This window comes from Corvus cornix, chromosome 2, assembly GCF_000738735.6.
Source record: "Corvus cornix cornix isolate S_Up_H32 chromosome 2, ASM73873v5, whole genome shotgun sequence".
Taxonomy (NCBI): domain Eukaryota; kingdom Metazoa; phylum Chordata; class Aves; order Passeriformes; family Corvidae; genus Corvus; species Corvus cornix.
Window position 1 is genome coordinate 4,970,097 of NC_046333.1, and position 17,003 is coordinate 4,987,099.

Below are 17,003 nucleotides of genomic sequence, written 5' to 3' on the forward strand. Positions count from 1 at the left end.
ATGTCAGTTTTCTTTCTGCAAGTTTCTTCAGCACCCTCATGCATTAGATATATTTGGATGAAGGTACTGAGCTAAATGTCAGAGCTGAATGTGGTGGCACAAGTTTTGACTCTTTGCTCTGCCAGTTCCAGGGAAAATATGTGAAGGCATCAACTTAGTAAGTGGTTTTATGGATCTTCAGAGACTTTTGAAAGAGCGATAGAGGTGTTTTGGCAACTCCTCAGGAAAATCTAGCTGTTTGGGCAACTCTGTTGCAGTTGTCTGCTTTGTGGTTCCATGGAGTTAAGGTAAGACAGGCCAAGCTGATTTTAATGATCGTCATTACCTTAATGCAGAGCTGTTCGAGTTCTGAGAGCAATTGAAGTTTCCTCTCCAGGTTCCAGGGAAGTTGGGTTTATGCAGGAGCATTCCAAAGTCAGATATTCATAAGTCAGATTTCAGACAACATCCACCCTACCTTGCTGTCCAAATACTGGGTAGAACTTGTCCTCAGAGACAATTTAAAGTGATCACCAGAAAAATTCACTCTTTTCTAAGTTTTCTTTTATATATTCATACCTTTCTTGAAATGAAGAGGGTAGAACTGGAGGCAGTATTTCAGTAATACTACCAGTCTCAGCAGTCTCTGCAGAATTTATCAGCAGAGATTTCATAGCAGTACTTCAATTATCTATTTTTTGTGCTTGTGGTTGAAGTAATAACACAGACATGATGAGGCAAATAAAAAGTCATCCTTGTGTTCTTCACTTGGTGCATTGTAGCCAGAAATCTGTGTTTGCATGAGAAGACAGATTCTCCAACATCTGTGCACAGAAATTCACTAAAATATTTCCAGCTGTTTCTTCAACCCCACCCCATCCTGAACAGAGTGTACAGAAAATTTCTCCCCCTTTCAATAAGATAGCGAAAGTTTTAATAAAAGCAGCAGCAACAGGACTCCACCACAGCATCTTTAGAGAATGACATTTCCTTCCTAAACATGCATGGTGCCCATCACTCATTTATCAGGCTCTCTGACATCCCATTCAATAAAACACTTGTGCTTATGTCCATTATGTCCATTGCACTTATCTTCAGCTTCCTCCTATAAATCGTTTTGTCTGCCAGCTCTGCACAAGACAGAAGATTCATGGCTGCCAGAACATAAAATATGATGGGGAGTAGTTCATGTCCTTTACTTTCCTGAATGGGGGGCCTCACCCCTTAACAAATAGCCAATAATACAGATGGCAAGCCTGCCAAAAATCCAGATAGGAAAGAGTAGTAATGTACAAGGATGGGTAAAATCAGTGCAAACTGCACTTTGTGATACACTTGGGAATCCACCAACAAGAGGGCAATGGAGCTCACACGGGTATTGTGATTGAAATCTTATGTCCCTGTATTTTGCTAAGTGTAACCTTATGTTTGTGCTGTGATTTTGTCACAAATGAGTGTTTTATGTTGCTCAAAGAATAACTGGCAAAAGCAGGCTTAATATGAAAGTGTGATGAGGTTCACTCTGCTACTTACTTGATGGTTAAAGCACACAGAGAAAAATCGGGCTAAAATCTAAAATCAATCAGTCTAAAACTAAAATCAAGATAAAATTACCTATTTGGAGGCTGGGGATGGAAAAGAGTAAGGTTGGGAAAGCATAAGGATGAAAAGGAGTAAGGGAGATCCTCCCACTGGGTCACAAGGTTCACAGTGGATCATCCTGCCAAACTTAGCCCTGGACTTGACCTGCAGTTTAAGCCTAAAGGTTTTAACAACATTTGAACTTAACAGCATTTAACTGATAGCCAAATTTAAACACTTTAACAAAAGTTTCTATGGAATTTACTCTAACCACAACAGTAACTCACTAAAACCCCTACTCAGGACTCTAGTGAATCCAAGAAAACAATACTCCTGGTACATTTGCTATAGAATATTCACACTCACACACCTAAAGGACCTAAAGGAGTCTGTACAAGGTGAAAATTTCCACTCTGGTTCAGTGCAGTGCTCAGGGCAGATGTGTTTGCATCTTCTCAGCACGTGAGACGTTGAGCCCTGGGGAGTGTCAGCCCAGGCCCCATCATCAGCTTTTGGCAGCAACCCTCCGAGCACAGCAACCTTGAGAGTTCACGAGCTCCAGAGGTCCCACTCAGAGGGAGATTCTGGTCACAGGCCTCTGCATTTCAGGAGAGCTCAAAGGGTCTCACTTTGGACCACTGCTTATAGGGTCGCAAGAGAGTTGGCTTTAGTCATAACAATTTTCCATCCTGGACTCAATTTGGGTTGGTAACTTCCGTCGAAAGTTCAATAACAAAAATGTTGTTCCACTTGGGCTGTTATTTAGGTAAGAAAAAGAAGTTTCCAAGGCTGTTGGTTAAAAACCAGGAGCTCATTAGACAGCCCAAGTTCCTGGGAGCCCAACAGCATTCCTGATAAGCTCGGCCCAGGAGCTGTTCATCAAGGCTGAGGCCTAACGAGCATTTCTGAGATGTCAGTGCAGCCTGAGGGAGTGGGAGGGGAACAATTGTACCACCACGGATTTCAGCATATTATGTATCATTCTGCTGAATCAAAATCCCATGTAAAATCAAATATATTGAAATAAATAAATCTGACATTAAACATCTCGTGCTCCATGCTTGGAACTGCTAAAAGAATCTGCTTGGATTATTGGACTCTGAGAACCAGGCATGGCTGTTCCTCTTTCTGAAATTATCCAGGGTCAAGAATACAAATGAGCAAACATTTAGAGGAAAGCTTTTCTGTTTGTTAAAGATGGGTCAATGGTAAAAGCAAAAATTATTATTTTAGAGCCTATTTGCTCATATCAATGATGCAGAAACTGTGACAACAATCATCTTCATTTTACGTTTTAAATTTTGCATGTTTCCCTATGTACACAGAAACAGGTATTTTAATTGCAGTGCAATTAAATTAACTCCATAATGTTTCATAGCATGCCATGAATAATATATAAGAAGTAAATTGAAATCTGTCTCCATATTTCCAGGTTTGGTGATGTGAATTAATGGATTCGAATGCTACACTCAGCTGTAGTAAGGGGGAAAGAATGGGCTGGGGTGGCAAAGGCTTTCATTTCCCGGTGCTACCTCAGTGCCCCACTCATCTCATGCCAGTGCTCAGTGCTCAGAGGGCCATTCCTCACTGGAAAATCCACATTTTGAAACCTGGATTTGTGGCCACTTCCTCCACAGTGCCCATCACTCATGGGTTAAAGAGGGGATCACTGTAAATGTGTGGGGAGTAAAAAGCCATTTTGTCACAAAACACTTCCTGGCTCTCTGAAGGTGACTTGGTAAACCTGCTTCTCTGCATAACCAAATTTCATTCCATCCTTCTTGCAAGGCTTTTGTCTAGTTCCATCTTTCTATGGTGTGGAAGAGCATAGAGGTATTTACTGGGTTTATAAGGCTGGTTCCCTTTACCTGGTGCCAACTCTGCTAAATTCAATGCTGAATTTTCAAGTCCTTTACCTCAGTAGAGAGGAAAGGCTTTCACTGGCCTCAGGTTCCAGGCAGCAAAGTAAATCCCCAGGAACCGTGTAAAGTCTGCCCTTCCCAAACACTCAGGAATCACTTGATTATATATCATGTACCCCATGTATATGTCCCCCAAAAAATGAATAAAGAGAGTCCTAAGGTTGTCCAGTGCTGTAAGTGAAAAGTGGGAGCATGTTCCCATAAATCCCCAAAGTTGTGAGATTTTTGGATGTAATCAAACCCAACTATTAACACTGTTCCTTTAGCTTCTGCTTGAATTTTAAACCAAAGACTGTTGATGGACCAAACACCTCACAAACAAATGATTTTAATGTACCAACATGGCTGTAAAGATTCCTATAGACACTTTTTTGTGTGTCTGTGTGGAAAACGCCAGATTTTGCTACCTTAAAAGTAATTCCTGCCCAGTGCACCAGCTCTGGTATTGTGAACTGATGATTTTTTTTTTTTTTTTTTTTTTTTTGCAAAGGAAAGGATTCTTTATGTCAAAACCCAACCTCCCACCCAGAGAAAAAGAAACTGAATCCAGTTTCAGCAGAACTGAGTAGGCTCAGTAACTGAGCAGGATGTTGTGTGAAGCTTGTGGTTAAATACAAGCATTTCCTTCCCTTTCCCTCCCACCTTTTTCCATCTTTTCCCCTTTTTAACTTCAATTTCTTTATATTTTATGTGTTGCAAAAAATTGCATGATGGAAACATGATAAGATATGAGAATTAAACCAGCCCCTACAAATCTTTTGTTGAATGTGTTTCATGTCTGGCACCCAGCAAATGCTTGTATTCTCGTAAGTATAGAAGAATGAAAATGTTTATAACATAAAAGTGTGGTCCCAGCTACACAACCTTTGATTTACTTGGGAAGAAAACTCCCAGTTTTGGCATTTATAGGTGTAAATATGCTCATGTGTTCATGGTATATTACACCAGGTGCCAACAACGAGAGGCAGATTGCGTGAACTTCCTCTTTTGTAGGACAGTGAAGCCCACACATTGCAAGAAATATTAGGATGACTTACATAGATGAGACACTGATGTCATTTCAGATTATTACTTCCTCTGGGTTTTATATTATTTTGACCCAAAAACACTTGTGGCAGGTGCTTTGAACATTACACATTTCACAGCAGGAGAAAATCCCTTTGACCTTCCAGTCACGTGTTCCTGTTGCCACAGATTCAAAGCTCCAGTTTTGGCTTGAAAAGATGAGGGTGAGATGAGTGATGAAACAAATCCTAGACATTTTTTCCCATTCTGTTTGCTGAATTTGATAGACTTTTAAAGCCTGGCTTCTGAGAGGCAATTTCAGACACTTCTCTTAGCATCATCCAATTATGCATTGGCTGCAGCTCACTGCATCTATCAAAGTGTCACGGGTGCTTTCATGTAGGCAATATATTGCTTTTTCAGACCCAAGAGAGGGGAAAAATCAGGCACCCCAGCATCTTCTCCTTAAGTAGGTGTTGAGCAAATTAGCCCCATTACAATCCAGCATGCATTAGTCCATTAAAGAGCTGGAGGAAGATTCCTTTGTGTAATGACTGGATGGTTTCTTTGTATATTTGTATTAGTCATTTCCTGCTGTTCTTTAAAGAAAGTTCTTGATCACCGATGTCTAAAAGGCCTTAATTTCCACATAAGCATAACTTAAAAAAAAAAGAAGAAGAAGAAAGAAAACATTATCATCTATTTAAAAAGGTAATTAATTATTTTTTTAATATCATAAATTAAATTTCTTCTTGGCTCAAAGGACAAAACAGTTTCTTGATTTGCAAATACCCACAGAGTTATCCTATGATTAAGGTGGCTTCTCGTACACAAAATTTCTGATCCTTTCCCAAACCACTTATGCTGCTCTTCCCAGAATCTGGGCCCTCGTTTAGAGGATTTATGCATCCCACCTGGAATGAGCCTGCTGAATTCAAACTGGGGCTCTTGAGCTCTTTTGAGACACTGGATTATAAAGCCTTGTGGTAATGAACTGATGCCTTGGCCATGAATTTGGCCTTTTTTCACACTCCTCTTACACAAGAAGTTTAAAGACCGACTGAAAATGTACAAAAATTGGGGAAAAAATACTATTAAAAATATATATACTCACTTCTGTTGTACCACAGACTACAAGAGGCAGCAAGGTCATCATCAGACAGGAAACCACAAAAACAGAGGTGGAGATGCTGACAAAAACCCTCACAGAAGCATGTCATAAGTGCAGAATTACGATATCAAGATTTCCAAGGAAAAAGTGAAAATTCCTGCAGAAAACTGTTGAAGAGAGCAGGCAGGGAGAAACTCCTCTGTTTCAGGTAAGGTGGAAAGAATAAAGGGTGCAGTTCCCAGTGCATCACCTGGCACACAGATCTGTTGGGGTTTGTGCAGTTTAGATCTGCCTTTGCAATTATTTTGTGTTGTAAAAGAGGGCCTCCTTTTCTAGACAGTGCCTGACACTCGTTTTTTTTCAGCTATTCCCATCTGATAAATAATACACTCTCTAAATAACCACACTCTGCCAAACAGATGCTTTAGTCAATCATCTTATTATGTATTAAATAGCACATCCACTCTGCTCTGTGTTTAGGTCCTTAAAATGTGCCTCTCCTGAAGGCTGTGGTTTATTCTGACCCATCTGGACCTTAATTCCAGGGCGTGATATCTTCAGCTACCTAAAGCTGCCTCTGGTTCACCTCAGATAAGAAAATTGTTGTGTATTGCTTCTTCATAAAAGTAAAGATACAATGGATAAAAAAAAAAGAAGGTCTCACAACATGTAAATATCCAGTGTCTGGAAAAATGAGGGAAATTTCTAGATACACCTAATGCTCCTTGATGAAGCGATATTAGGAATTTTAATACTACAACTTTATTTCATTCACTACTCTAATTCCCTTAGTCTTATTCTGATAGGCCACTGAAGAGAGACAGAAGAGCAATCCATATTTTTCCATTTGAGTAGATGATAAGCAAATTTTCCTGATGGAAATGTGCATCGGACCATTTAGCGAGCTGGAGATTACTGTATGTAAGAGAATGATTTTAATACACACTTACAGAGAAAGCAATTTCCTGTTACTGTGTAATAACAATTATGCATTCAAAAGAGTCTGAATTTTACATCATCATTTTTTTTAAATATAATTTCATTCTCTGATAAAAGGAGATGAGATTCCTTTATTCTAGGTCTTAATTTTGACAAAAATGTCAATTAGCTGCTTTATACCATTTAAGACTTCACTATTATGTGGATCAGAAAATGGCTTCAGCTATTCTTTTAAAGCAAAGCAGCAATATAATATACGGTGAAAGCTATTCTAATCTGTGTGCAGTAAACAGCCTTCATAAATCACTGGAAGCTCTCTGCAGCATCATTCCCTCAGTTTCACACTGGGCCACAAATCCCACATACGTTAATACTCATCCCATAAACAGCAATTTATGAGGATTTCCCCTCATGGCCAGAAGGTCTCAATTTCCCTTGTGTTATAAAAAATCCCAAAACACTGAAAAGCTTCAACATGAAGAGGTGAACATAACTCCTGAGCTGACAGGCAGCATTTGGGAGGTGAGTTTTCATACCGTAATTTCATTAACCAAATAAAATCAACAATACATCTCCAAAAAATGGGAAATTTATTATATAAACCTCAACCTAGAGAGGGAAAAAGAATTATAAGATGGGTGGTATGCTCTTTATCTTATCTGTGTAAAACTGTGTCAGTTGAGCAATTCTAAATTTATTTTAATTTTTGTACTGAAATATTAATTGCACCAAAGTTGCAAAATAATTTGTTCCAGTCTGTGCTGGTTGGCATTAGAAATTACAGTGGTTTCAATTGAAAAGCTGTAGTTTACTTTCTTTAGTTAGAGGTGAGCTGTTCAGAATGTGTCAGGTTCCTTTTGGTTAATGACTGCATAATTCTGCATTGCATATCCTAAATCTGTCACAGAATTATAACATGAAATAGTCAACAGTGAAGGAAAGACATCACAGTGCTGATATTTTTCCTTTTCCAGATGGCAAATTCAGATCTATTTTTACAAATTAGACATTAACACTTCCTATTTGGTTTTCATCTCCTTTCCCCCACATCATGCAGTTGAAATGGTTCTGATTGGTGAACCCTTATGACATGAAAAATGAGGATCAGTCACCAAACAAAACCCCACACTGTATCCTTAAAAGAAGGTGATTGTGAAATGCAAAAGGAATTTACAGCAGAGATTTCCAAATCATATCTAACTTCTTAGGAAAAGCCAGAAATAATTCTTTACCAAATCTGGTGATGTTGTGAGAGCCTGGAAATATATTAGAAAGGGATTGCACTCATGAAACTCATCCTCCTTCTCCCAATTAAAGCTGCCATTGTATTCACCATTGTGTTTCTGTTATTATACTGATGAAATCTATGTAGAAACCTGGAGAGATACTGAGTGCTGCATATCACATATAATTTTCACAATCTGCCTTCCATTCCTGACTTCCTAAATGGCCATAAAACAGCACCATTTATCATGACAGATAGGTGTGTATGCACATATCAATTACAGCATCGTCAGGAATCACAGAGAAATAAGTCAGTAGTAGGTATTTTTAAAAGAACCAAGAAATGAAGTTATTTTGTACTGGTTTTGAGTAACCATTTCCTACCTCAAAGTCATTTCTAAGCTGTGGAGGGTAAAACTGAAGGGCAATTTGACTCTCACTTAAAGCTGACCAGCTTTATTTTAGATTAAACTGCTTTATATTTAATGAATATTCTTTTCTAATAGCAAACATACATCACATGATAGTTTCATTTGTCTTTAAGTATTAATTTTTCTTAAGTTCAAATATCCATTAATATCAAATATTTGCCTTCTTCCATTAAGCCATTTCTGTATCATTTTTGAATGCAGATATTGCTGAGCTCTTTAAATACCTCTCCACATTTTCCATCTAAACACCTTAATTTTTTATAGACTATTTCCATATTTATTCTTTACAAAGGGAGAATGCTTTTTGGATTTTCTTCTTCATTTAGCAAGGTTTAGATTTTGTGATGGCAGCATTTACTCTTCTACTTTTTAAAGTTTCTTTGAACTTGAGGTTTATCTCCCTCCGGCTGCTCTCATTGACTTGAATTTGCTGAGGGTGGAGGTCCTTTGCTTTCCTCCTGATGGGGTAGAAGGGACTCAAACAGCTTTGCTCTGAGTCCAGTGGGAAAAAATGAGGATTTAATTTTTGACAGGGAAGGAAAAGTCAATGCCAAAGGTTCCTCATCCTTCCCTGTCCAGCAGGGATTGTCTATTTTCTCCCCACATATTTAAAGGAGGTGGGACACATCTAAATTCCTGTCTATATATCCAGAGGAGATTTCATCAGCACAGCCAGGGGAGCCCAGAGAGCTGCTTCTCTCACCTGCACCTAAATATGCATTTTTTCAGCTACTGCAATTCAGCAATTCCACGTTTTTCATGCATTTGCTGGCTTTTGCAGGGAGCTGTGACCCAAAGCTACTTAACCCTGCAGAGAACACGAAACACCTGCTTTTTCAAGCAGTTCCTGGGATAAACCAGGCTGACTGCCAGAAAGGATTCAGTGACCTCTTCACCATGAGCAGTCAGCAGGCTTGGATGCCCCAGTGCACACAGGGATATACCTGGAAAGGAACCTGTAAAAGAAAGTTCCCCTTGAAAACACCCTGGGATGTTTGTAATTATTGAGAGCTAATCTTATCTCTCATTCAGTCTGGGCCATCTCAAGGTTAGCACAAGGACCTGGGGAAGCCAGAGATAAACAGGAGATGCCTTCCTGCTTTCTTCACACATAGATGACAATAATTCCTTCTTGCCTCTAGAAACTGCAGGTTATATTTCCCCCTTAAGTAGAGGAGAATAACTAATAGGGAGGAGGCCAACATCAGCTGCTGCTTCAAGTCTGCTTTTCATCTCTAACTTTGGATGATGTGTGAGTAAGTTTGGGTGAAACCTCTAACTTTGGGTTAAATGTAATTTGAAATTAGCACTGGAGATGGATAGGAAAGCTGTCTATGTAACTGCTGCTACAGACCCTTTATAGTGGCATTCTTAAGAGTGTTTAGGAGCTTAAGTCACATTGATTGCAATGCCATTCTCACTGAAAATCCAGTTTGGCATCTATATATTTCTTTGGGGGGCATAAACATATTTTAAAATCTACCCTTATTATTTTTCTGTTCTTTTCTTATGAACGGAAGGTGCAGATACTTGTACAGAGGAGATGAATTTTACCCACCTTCATTGATACCTAAGCTTCAAACAGCTCAAGCTTCATAAAATTAATGTCAGATGGTTTAAAAGCTGTATTGGATCTATGACAGACAGATAGCTTGGAGGAAACAAGAGATAATATGAATTGAATTTGTTCTGTACCTGATATTACGTTGAAGTGGGAGAGTGGTGACAATTCAGAAGTCAGAGGGATTAATAAACCTTTTATCTCTTTAACCTGCCATGAAATTTCCTAATTTCATTTGTGGATAGTCTTCCTCACCATCACACACATGCATCTTCCAGTGAAATCAAACTTTCTGTGCAGTGCCCTGTCCAAAGCATCCAAGACAGAGTTTAACTTTTTGCAGCAACACTCATGACATTTAGAGCCTAATGAAGCAAAGCTCTGGACAAAAGACAGCAATTTTTCACCAACACATCAAAGGAAGAGATCTGGTGTTCCACCATGACTTCTCTCCCTCGTTCCTCACAGCCCTGCATGCTCTGAAAGAAGCATGCTTTAAAAATAGAAGGAGGTTGGCAACAAACACTAATGCAACAGAAAATAAAACAGAATTTTTCTCAGAATATTGCAGGGCTACTTCCCTTAAAAGTTTCTCTTCTACCTCAGCGTGTACCTCAATGCTGCCAAGGGCTAAATGCAGATGGGGTAACAAATTATTTTGTCAATCCTGACAATATTTAGTCCCTATAAGGATCCAGCACCCAGATCTTTTCTGTCAAAACAGTGCTCCCATTTTTAATGTGTTCTCTTGCTGGAGAGGCACCATCTCATATTCAACCCAGGGGTCACTTGGCTTTTCTTCTTTTGATTTATCTCATTTTAACTAGTGCAGTATTAGATCTCCTGAAAGTGAAGTATTATCTGTAATGATTGTATCATTCTTAACTTCTCTCTTTCGTGTCTGATAATTAATCCTTTTCCTGTGCAGCCAATGCTTAATGTAGAGACGACATCTTCCTTCTGTCTTACAAAGTTTATCAGCCAAGGTAATTTAGGAATACTTCTCCTTTGGACTAGACTAATAATAAGATTACACTCTCTGTCCCTAAGCAAACCACATGGAGAAATGAGAAGAGAAACCCTGGTTTCCCTGTAGGAGAGGAAGGATCCTCTAAAATTGCAGGAGTTCCTCCTTAGGGAGGTGGGCTTTCCCTCCCTGTTTTTGAAGGGTAAGAAAACTTATTTTTATGGGCAGAAGTTTACTATGCTATTTAGCTTCAGGGCCAGGGAATGAGCCTGGTCCTATTTTTCTAGGAGTACAGACAGAGCTGCAAGACAAAGATCTCTCCCATCCCACTCACAGTGGCTTCAACCAGGGAGGAATTGAGGGTTTCAGGAGTGAGTGAATTCTCCCAGGCTTCTGATCTACTTCTTGCCTATATCATCATCTGTATAAAATTAATATGAATCTCAGAATCATAGAATGGTTTGGTTTGGAAGGGACCTTAGAGATCACCCAGTTCCAACTCCCTGCCATGGGCAGGGACACCTCCCACTAGACCAGGTTCCTCAGAGCCCCATCCAATCTGGCCTTGGACACTTCCAGGCATGGTGGAGCCACAGCTTCTCTGGATAATCTGTTCCAGTTCTTTATCATCCTCACAGTAAAGAATTTCATCCCAGTATCTCACCTAAACCTTCCCCCTTTCAGTTTGAAGCCATTTCCCCTTGTCCCATCACTCCAGGCCCTTGTCCCACCACTCCAGGCCCTTGTCCCAGGTCCCTCTCCAGCTCTCTTGGAGCCCCTTTAGAGAGGCTCTAAATCTCCCTGGAGTCTTCTCTTCTCCAGGCTGAGCAACCCTGGAACAACCACGTACATACCCTGAACAACGCATACATATAAATCCTACACATACACTGACATTTTATTTGTATATATGTGTGTATACCTGCACACAGACACATACATTTACACACACACACACATAGAGAGAGGTAACAGCCACCAGTTTTCCAGTCTTCCACTCAGCTTCAGTTGTAGTTCTCTAGTTCACTTTACACATTCACCCTCGTGTTTTTGGACTGTATTAAAGCAGATAATTGAAACTGAGATAATCAAAGAAAATATAAAGGCCAACACCTTTTATAAACAATCTGTTATAGTGCAGAAATCTCACACTGTGAGGTTGACACATTTTCCTCTGTGTTTCCCATCCACTTTGTTCAGCTTCACTCCTGATTGTCTGCGAAAGACGCTCAGAAATCCAGGGATGAAACAAGCTCACGGAGAAATGCTCATCTTGGAGCCTCCCCAGCTGAGGTTTCTGCCTTTCCCAGGAGACCCTGTGTAATCACATCAGCTCCTTCCATGGCTCACACAGACACCTCCCTCAACACCCCCATGTACAAATAGCACAGTTCCTGGAGGAACAGCATCTCCAGAGTGGTGAGGGATTGCTGGAAGGGGACACAGAGATGATCAAGGCAGTGAGGACGTTTTTCCATCTCTTTCTCGGGAGACAACTGGATTGAGATAATGCTTCTCTTGCACATAAAGAAGTGACTCCTTGAACCTTCACTTAGAGGGATGGAAAATAATGTAAGTCCTGTGGTTTACTGCACTTGCTCTTCTTAGAAAAAAAGGTGGTTTGTGGTAGATTCTTCTATAGGATTCAGTGACCTTTTATTTGCCTAAAAATCATTAAAAAACCTGAGCAGAAAATTTTTTTTCCTGAGTGGCATGAAAAAAAATGGAAGTGGGGAGGAGTGAGTATTTATTTATTCCTTTACACAGGAGCTTCCCCAGTGTTTTTGACTTGTTATTTTGCTGAAATAAATTAGCTGTGGTCAAAAATGGAATCTTAGAGGAGTGAATAGGCATATAAGGAAGGTTTTTTTTCTGTGCATGAAAATTGCAGATATATCTATTTTATATAAAAAGTTCATCTTTTTTAGTTATAATGTTTAATTCAAAACAAAGACAGAAAAGATTAAATAGCCATAAGTTTTATAAGATTACTCTCTCTTACATAGGTTTATGCTAAGTAATATTGTTTTGATACAGACTAACATTTAGTTTTTGAGATTTAAGAATGGATCTTAAAAAGATTTTTTTTGTGAATAAGGCATAATTAAATCTGTTTTATTTGTGGAATATGCTGTACTGTGCTGGGTGAATGCTTTTATCATGATATACTGTGGGCAAAGACAGGGAAGTAAACTAACAAATGAAGAGAATATAAATTTTACTCTTGGGTGGTGAATTGGCAGTAGAAAGGATGACAGACTTTTTGCAACTCACAGAAACAGGTGGGTTTGATTTGATGAAGCAGAAGAGATTAAACATTTCAGGTTTGCTCTTGCAGCTGCAATAGTTTTCGTGGGCTGGGAGCAGCTTAGGTGTGTTCAGCTCACCACAGAGACAGCAGATAAACTCTAAAGAAATGGTTTTAACTGGAATTGGGCTGGTGTTTAAGCTGGTGAAAGTCCAATACAAAGCTGTTTTATTAGGGTGATAAGCTGTGGAGAAAACCAGTACAGAGACCTAAGAGAACCGGATGCTCTGGAGGTTCCTCACATGGTACAAGTGCTGCTCCTTTTCCATGTCTCAGAGGTTTAATTTTTTGTTGTATGACGTTTTGGTTTTCTTTGTAATTATTTGACTTGATTGGAGATTATTTTCCATATCCATGAAGAAAAGTTTTTTGAAATTTTAATTTTCAAAATTTGAAAAGGACAAACAGTGAGTTTAATAAAGAAAAGTGAGGAACCTAATGACATTATGTATGTCCTTATTGAGTGACACTATTAAATGGCACTATTAAATGACATACCTAATGCAAAAGGTTTGTTCAGAACTAACTTCCAGTTAGATATATTTTTATTTGTTTCGAAAACTGTGTCAGACAAAAGACCACGTAATTTGAAAATTTCATTAAATTATGGAACTACTAAACCTTTGGCAATCCAAGTTAAAATTTAGACTGTGCATTCAAGTTAAGTTTTTCCAAAACTTATAGTTAGAAGTTTTTTTCACTGTGTTGTATTGACGGGTGAGGGGTTTTCTTTCAGGTTTTATTTAATGGACCAGCTGAATTTTGTTATGGTCTTGGGAGAAATATTTCTCTTGCATTTCATCCTAAGTTTTGTCCTCCATATATTTAGCTGCTGAGAGACCTTTCTGTCTCAAAATGTACACAATGAAAGGAATCTTCAGAATGACAAAATGGCACATCTGTGATACTTTTGGTACATTTAGTATTTTCTGTTAATGGTAACAGTCCAAAATCCAAACCATGAGTTTCTAAAGCTTTTGTTTGTTGTAATCAAGTCATGTTAATGAGTTAAAATTTTATAGAGCCATTAATCACATTAACCACTTTTGAAACACTGCTTACATCTGGAAAGACAAAAAATCTGATGTATTGTCAGCCTGACCTTTAAAACCCTAAATCTCAAATGCAAAACCCACAAGTTAACAGCTGCAGCAATTCCTACATGGATGTCCTTAAGCTCTTGGATATTAGAGGCAGTGAGAGCATAGCTCTTATTCCTTAGTGGTGAAGACAATTCAGATTCCCCCTGTTTGCTTCAGAGCTTGAATCTGCAGAGGGTTCAGTACAGAATTATAGAAAATACAGGGTTAAAAATCACAACTTGTCCCTCTCCTGGCAGCCAAGTGTAACCTGCATCCAGTGCTGCTTCCTTCCACTGTTGTCCCTTTGGCCTGCCTGCCAAGCTGGTGAAACAAATGAATTTCCCTTTCTACTCCATTTCCTTCTCCTCTTCCCAAATTCAGAGTGATGAAAAATGAGCAATTCACACTGTCTGGCCATGCTTCTTAAAGCTGCCCCCAGACCAGCTGATATCTCTTGGTATGGCACTTCTAAATTGAGATATATTCCATTTCTCATTCAAGTTAGGAGAGGGCTGTGTCCTGACCTGTCTCCTCTTTTTTTTGTAAAACCCCACACCCGAGGTTTATTGCCCTGTCATCTGACCAGCATCTGATCCATCTTTTTGGTAACAGCAGAGGAAAGAGATTGTTATCTCAGGTCTCTGTGCAGCTGCCACCATATAAGACCACAGTGTGGAGGATCAATGGTATCATCACACTTTAATCACAAATACATGCAATTTTTAAAGTCACATGACTTTCCTGTAAGGCAGCTCCAGCCATGCCATGCCTAGTCCTGAGCTGTGGGGGTTCCTTGGGGTCTTCTCTACTCCCTGGGCTCCTCAGAGGTTGGAGAGATGATTCTGCATCCTGCTGTTGGCTCAAGGAGTTTCCAACCAATTTTTCCTTGTCTTTGGGCTACACCCGCTGTCCTTAGGAACAGGGATGGGCAGGGAATGCTTGGATGATGTTTACTCAGCTCAAACCACATTGTCACATTTGCTGTTGGCTTTTACAATCTTGTTCTGGTCACTTTTGAAAGCTTTTGGGCTTCTTGATCACCAAAAGGTTGTTTCCATGCTTTGGCTGTTTCCTTGGGGACACCAAAGCTACCAGTTAAAGTTTGTGGGCTGATGTTAATAACCAGGTGATTACATCTAACTCATCCTAACTCCAGCAGCAATGGACTCATCCATGGTCATTAAAAGCTTTTCGACTGTTTCCTCTCAGGTCCATTCCTTTGCTGCCACAGAGTTTCTGTGCTTCCTCAGTGCTTGCAACTGGCCATTTGACAACTTGTCAATTGACTGCTCAAGCACTTACAGAAAGTGATCTCTGCACAGATTTAAATTATTTATGATGGCAAAGTAGCTGAAAATTAGTGCCCCCTTACCAGGCAAAAGAAAATGTGACTTAACGCTTCACTAATTGCTAAGAAGGCTTGTGCTGGAAGCAGTCATTAATGAGACTATTCAATATTAGGTAATCACAGAATTTTGATGTGTTCACAGTCTGCTGGTGACTAATGATGTTTGCCCAGTCCTGCCACTGACTGTAGAATCACCAATCTTTGGAAGTTTAGCAGTTGTCCATTAGTAGGGGCTGCGAGTAGAGTAGGTGTAATGGATGCAAAGAGTTGAATTTATCTGGTCTCACTTGACAAATCTCAGGTCATAAATTGTAGTCAACTGGCATTTCATCCTGAAATAAATGTGAAAAGGGGTCTCAGCACGCAGCTTGGGAGCTCATGAAGATGTAGTTGAATAACTCCAAGATGTCTGAACTGAGGTGAGATGAATCCCACCCAGAGGGGCTTTCTAGATGAATGCTAACCGGCTTTATCAGGTCTTTGTGAATTATTTTGTGAATCTCCACGCTTTTTGCTACCTTAACTCCCCAGCACTGAGAACTGTAAACTGTAAACCCCAGTTTGAAGAGAGGATTTATCTCACACTAATGAGAAAAATCTGTTGCTTTTTTTTTTTGTACTCTTCATGTGTCTATATTATCTCTGTGTTTACTCATCATTATCTGCTCTGCATTCACGCTTTTGTTGATTGCCAGGAGGGTGTAGGGTCTGCCTCTCATGGCAACCTCAGTGGAGCTGCACAGGGTGGTGTTAATCAGACCTGGGAGAGGTTCCTTGTAGGCTGCTATAGAGGAGTAACTAAATGGGCTGTGGAAGGTGTAGTAAGGGCTCTCCTTACATAGAGGCGTTTTGGGGAGTTCCCTTTTACCTTTCTATTAATAACAGGCTGAGAGCTGGAGTTGTTCAGCCTGGAGAAGTAAAGGCTTCAGGGAGACATTACAGCCCCTTCCAGTGCCTAAAGGGGCTCCAGGACAGCTGGAGAGGGACGTTGGACAAGAGCATGGCGTGACTGGACAATGGCTTTATACTGAGAGAGGGGAGATTTAAACTGAATATTAGGAAAAAATCCTTCCCTGTGAGGGTGGGGAGGCCCTGGCACAGGATGCACAGAGAAGTTGTGGCTGCCCCATGCCTGGGAATGTTCAAGGCCGAGCTGGACGGAGCTTGGAGCAACCTGGGATAGCGGAAGGTGTCCCTGTCTACTGCACAGCAGGGAGATTGGAACTGGATGATCCTGAGGATCCCTTCCAACCCAAACCATGAAATTATTCGATGAATGCAATATTTTCTTTCTTTTTTATTGTTACAGTTTTGTGTAGTGGGAAGACAAGAGGCAAGGGGCATAAATTAAAACAAGGGGGAGCCAAATGGGTTGAGAGAGTCAAGTACTGGAACAGGTTGCTCAGAGAGGTTGTGCTGACTCTGTCCTTGGAGATTTGTCTGGATAAAACCCTGACTTCATGACTGACCCATTTTGAGGAACTTCCTAAGTTCCCTTTCAACTCAATTTAGTCTCTGATTAAAAAGTTGCACATGTTAATATAC